Here is a 6,000-nt window from a genome sequence, read left to right as displayed (position 1 = left end):
GGGAAGATATTGACTTGAAATCCATCAAATTATTAATATGCCAATGTTATAACAACAAATTATATAGTTGCATTCAAAAATATTCAACCCCCATTGCATATCAGGTTCATTGTGAAAATTTACAGACTTTCATCTGTTTGCATTGAACAAATCAAATTGCTTTTGAACAAAAGCAATTGAAATAGTTCAACACAACGAATGCTTCAAGTGGTTTCCCCAAATTCAACTGAAAATGCAACTTATAATGACTTCTCCAGTTTCAAAATTATTCAACCCCTTCATGGCAATCATTTTTAGTACTTAGTAGAGCACCCTTTTACTGTTATGACCTTCTGCAGACAAGATGCATAGCCAGACACCAGCTTCTGACAGCATTCCTGAGGAATCTTAGCCCATTCCTCATGAGCAATGGCCTCCAGTTCAGTAATATTCTTGGGTTTGCATGCTGCAAATGACTGCAAAGTCAGGTGACTGTGATGGCCCTGTAGAATCTTCCAGGACTCCTTCTGCAACCAAGCCTCGGTGGAATTTGAGGTATGCTTGGGATCAGTGTCCTCTTGGAAGGTCCAATGACGCCCAAGCTTCAGCTTTTTCACAAACGGTATGATGTTTTCTCCTAGGATTTCTGATACTATAATGAATCCATTTTGCCTTCCACACGCTGCAGATTTCCAGTGCGAGAGGATGCAAAGCAGCCCCAGAGCATCACCGAGCCACCACCATGCTTGACTGTGGACAGAGTGTTCTTTCTTCATTCTTCTTCCTCCAGACATATCGCTGATCCATCGTGCCGAAAATTTCCAGTTTTGTTTCATCGCTCACAGAACAGAATCCCAAAATTTCTGGGGCTTATTTATATGATTGTGAGCCGACTTTTCTTGTGTTTTTGGGTCAGTAGTGGTGTACGTCTTGGAGTTCTAGCATGGAAACCTTCTGTGTTTAGTATGCACCTCACTGTGCTCACTGAAACCTCGGTGCCTGTTGCCAACAAGTCTTGCTGCAGGTCTTTTGCATCACTCGAGGGTTTTTCAAAACCTGCCTTCCCAGAAATCTGGTTGCAGCCGTCGTTTCCTTTTTCTGCCTCATCCAGGTATTTCATCAATTTTCTTCCCCTAGCCAGTTCTGGTATTTCATGTGTTCCAGCTCAAGCACACCCAGTGCAACTAATGAAGCCCTTGATTAGTTGCATCAGGTGTGCTTGAGACAACACCTGTTTTGCGTATTTATGCTGTTGTGAGGGATTCTATTCAGGAGCAATGAATAACTCTGAGCCAGAAAAAAATATTTTTAGTTGCATTTTCAGTTGAATTTTGGGGAACCGACTTGAAGCGTTCATTGTGTTGAACTATTTCACCTGCTTTTGTTTGATTTTATTCATTGCAAACAGCTGAAAGTCTGTAAGTTTGAAAAGTCTGTGTGTTTGCTGTGGGGGTTGAATAATTTTGATTGCAACTGTACTTGCACCTGCTTGCACATATTCATAAACCCATTAACATTATGAATATGTTTCTTATTAAGGTGTGAATGTGTTTTTTTTAGCAGCTGGTGGGTCACGGTGTGGCTGAGACTGTTTTAAGGATTCCATGGGATATAATGACATTCTTCATCTGATGCACAACACCAACACGTAAAACTTAGACATTCACCCATTTGATAAACTTGATGATTATACTCTCCAGTTAATTGTCAATATTTCTATTTTATAATAGCTTGAATTGGGTTATAATAATGAATGTATATGTAAATAGCTTGAACCTATAGATGGGTGACAAAAAACTGGTGGCTCTGATATGTTGTAGGGAAATTTTGCTGGCATGGTCTAGGTCCACTTGTACTCAGAGTCACAAATGAACAGAAAGTTATCATGACTGATCCCCTTTATCCTGTGATGAGACAGTTCTTTCCTAATTGTAGTAGTCTCTTCCAGGATAACCATGTCTCCATCCTCACTTCATGAGGGGGCACTGAATGGTTTAATGAGCAAGAAAATTTAGAAAATCATGCTATGGCTTTCGCAGTCATTAGATCTCGTCCAACTGAACACCTCAGAGGAGATTTTGGAGTGACCTGTTAATCTTCTAGCAATTATTTTCTGCAAATATCTTAAAACTTCAAAATTGCACCATTATTAAGAACCTGTAGACCTTTTGCAGTAGTATTAAAATCATGGTCTGTTTGCTCTCATCAAGGAAAGAGCTTTTAGAGAACATGCTATAATATTATTGTGAGATGAAATAGTTTTTAAATCATACCACACAGAGCTGTTTATTGATCTGACTAAATTGAACTCTATTCTTCAGTTCTCTCTCTCTCTCTCTCTCTCTCTTTCTCTGTTTCCCTTTTTTTTTTTTTAGTTTAGTACGGTGACTAGTCCCCTTCCTGTAGTGTTTTGAAATATTCAAAGCTGTGTTTGTCGCCTTGGTGCTTTAAAATCCTGTGCTCTGGATTTCAAATTTACAACTTCTTAGATCACACTGGTGCTTTCCTATTAACCAAAGCAATTATGTTGCACTCAAGCACAACAAAAATGCACAAGCTCCATTTTGAAGCTCACAGCATCTCAAATGAGCTAACCAGTGGAGAGACCAGAAATTACCAGTAGAGGTTCATGCCATCATTGGAGACATGGCATCTTTAACTCACAGTATTTGCACACGAGGCAAGCGTCCTGGTCAGATTTTCCTGGAGGAAGCTGAAATCTCGAAATCAGCACTGAAACATTTCCGTGTATTCATTTAGCAGACGCTTTTATCCAAAGTGACTCACCAATGAGGAAATACAAGCAAAGTAATATATCAAGCGGAGACAATACAAGTAGTGCTACCATGAAAGATTTATAATTAAGTTCTAGAAAATCAAATGCGCAGCATAGAGGTGTAAGAACCAGAGTAAGTTTTTTGTTTTTTTAAAGGATAATGTGGGTTTGGCATTTTAGGAGTTAGTTAAGTGCTCACGGAAGAAGTGGGTCTTTAGCTGTTTTTTAAAGATAGTGACAGATTCTGCGGTCCGGATTGAGGTTGGAAGTTCATTCCACTACTGAGGGGCAGTTAGTGTGAAGGTTCTGGAAAGGGACCTTGAGCCACGCTGAGTAGGCACTACTAAGCATCGGTCGTTAACCGATTGCAGATTGCGTGAGGGAACGTAAGCTTTCAGGAGAGTCCAGACAAGGTCTTGTATGTGCTGCTGCATTCTGAATCATCTGAAGGGGTTTGATGGAGCTGGCTGGGAGGCCCAAGAGTAGTGCATTGCAGTAGTACAGTTTTGAGATGACAAGAGCCTGGACTAGTAGCTGTGTAGTCTGTTCAGTGAGATAGGGTCTGATTTTCTTGATGTTATACAGAATGAACCTACAGGACTGTTCAGTTGTTGAAATGTGGTCTGTAAAGGTCAAGCTGCCATCAAAAGTCACTCCAAGGCTGTCCTGGTTGGCTTGAGTGTGGTTAAACATGCTCATCACTCTGAAGTATTATGTTTAACTATGGGGAAAAAAATTTAAAAATTATTGTAAGTAATAATTGGGTCTCTTAATTGAATTTTCAACAAGTAGTGACACATCTAGTCCTCTAGCGTGACGTGAATTAACATTACAGTTCACACTGGAAAGCGTAAGTGCTCTATCAGGCAGCTATTAACGTCATTACAAATGTCAACAATATTTAAATTTATTCTCCTCACTATGCAGATGCTGCGTTCTCTTAATCTCTGCCAAAAACCATGCAGAGGTGAGTTGGACCTCCCCAGAGACCTTCAGCACACACAGCATGCATTAATAACATTAATATCCAGCTTCCTGCATTTCCAGTCAGCACAATGACTCTTGAAGAGAGTTTGACTATATATCATTAAGACTAAATTGTATTTGTTTAAAACATTTCCAAATGTATCTTTTAATGGACAGCTCTTAGTCTGTCAGACTTCATTTGATGGAGGTTACATGGTGTATGTGAATATTTCATAAAATCTTTGATTTGAATTTATTGGGGGTTTTTTTTTTTGTTCTTTTTGATTGAAAAGGCAGCTCACGGAGACAATTAATGGTGGGGAAAAAAACTTTATTCTAGAACTCTGTAAATAATCTCAACCATCAGAAACAAGCAACTTGCAGTATTCATAAGACCACAGATGGGATGTTCATTCATCATGGCTATTCTTAACAGTCATCCAAATCAGGTTAAACAAACATATATAATATGACAACATAAAAAATCTAAGAAAAGTGTAACATTATAAATCTCTCTCTCTCTCTCTGCCATACAGACCTCCATAGTTGTCTCCACAGGCTTGCAGGCGGTGTGTCAAACTAGTCAGATGGAAAATAAATGGGGCCGGCAAGTGGGTGAGTGTGTGTGTGTGTGTGTTAGGGCATTATTTGAATATTTCCATGTTTCTCATAGTCAGGCTGTCAGAGGCAGGGAGCTTTGCTGGAACTTTACACCAGTGTCAGAGTGGACATAATTCAGACTCCAGCAGATTGTGTGTGTGTGTGTGTGTGTGTGTGTGTGTGTGTGTGTGTGTGTGTGTGTGTGTGTGTGTGTGTCAATTTCAGTATGATCTGAAATGTCAACTGCAAGAATAGTATTACTATGCTTATGGCAGCGAGCGAGAATAATACAATCATGTAACTTTGAGATATGACAACATAAATGACTCAATGGCCTGAGCTCCACAGGAAGTGTAGTAACTCTGTAATACTCAGCAGTGAATGTCATATATAGTTAATGTACAGAAAAATGTCTTTATTCAGTATTAAGACTGTAAGATTTATGTGAATGGTGGAAACATTTTTAAGGTGATAAAAGTAAAAACCCATTCTCATAATTGCTAAATCATAAAAAAAAAAATGAACAGGTTCATCACTCACAGATAGAAAGTGACTACATACTGTGTGTATACAGTGCATCCGGAAAGTGTTCACAGCGCTTCACTTTTCCCACATTGTGTTATGTTACAGCCTTATTCCAAAATGGATTAAATTTATTATTTTCCTCAAAATTCTATAAACAATACCCCATAATGACAACGTGAAAGAAGTTTGTTTGAAATCTTTGCAAATTTATTAAAAATAAAAAACAACAAAAGTACATGTACATAAGTATTCACAGCCTTTGCTCAATACTTTGTTGAAGCACCTTTGGCACCAATTACAGCCACAAGTCTTTTTGAGAATGATGCCACAAGCTTGGCACACCTTTTTTTTGGGCAGTTTCTCCCATTCTTCTTTGCAGGACCTCTCAAGCTCCATCAGGTTGGATGGGGAGCATCAGTGCACAGCCATTTTCAGATCTCTCCAGAGATGTTCAATCAGGTTCAAGTCTGGGCTCTGGCTGGGCCACAAGGACATTCACAGAGTTGTCCTGTAGCCATTCCTTTGTTATCTTGGCTGTGTGCTTAGAGTCGTTGTCCTATTGGAAGATGAACCTTCGCCCCAGTCTGAGGTCCAGAGCGCTCTGGAGCAGGTTTTCATCAAGGATGTCTCTGTACATTGCTGCATTCATTTTTCTCTCGATCCTGACTAGTCTCCCAGTTCCTGCCGCTGAAAAACATCCCCACAGCATGATGCTGCCACCACCATGCTTCACTGTAGGGATGGTATTGAACAGGTGATGAGTGGTGCCTGGTTTCCTCCAGACATGACGCTTGCCATTCAGGCCAGAGTTCAATCTTTGGTCTGAGAGTCCTTCAGGTGCCTTTTGGCAAACTCCAGGTAGACTGTCATGTGCCTTTTACTGAGGAGTGGCTTCCATCTCGCCACTCTACCATTCAGGCCTGATTGGTGGAGTGCTGCAGAGATGGTTGTTCTTCTGGAAGATTCTCCTCTCTCCACAGAGACACGCTGGAGCTCTGTCAGAGTGACCATCGGGTTTTTGGTCACCTCCCCTACTCCCCCGATCGCTCAGTTTGGCCGGGTAGCCAGCTCTAGGAAGAGTCCTGCTGGTTCCAGACTTCTTCCATTTACGGATGATAGAAGCCACTGTGCTCATTGGGACCTTCAATGCTGCA

Source organism: Ictalurus punctatus, chromosome 15 (genome assembly GCF_001660625.3).
Source record: "Ictalurus punctatus breed USDA103 chromosome 15, Coco_2.0, whole genome shotgun sequence".
In the NCBI taxonomy this organism is placed as follows: domain Eukaryota; kingdom Metazoa; phylum Chordata; class Actinopteri; order Siluriformes; family Ictaluridae; genus Ictalurus; species Ictalurus punctatus.
Note: the sequence above shows the minus strand (reverse complement) of the source record.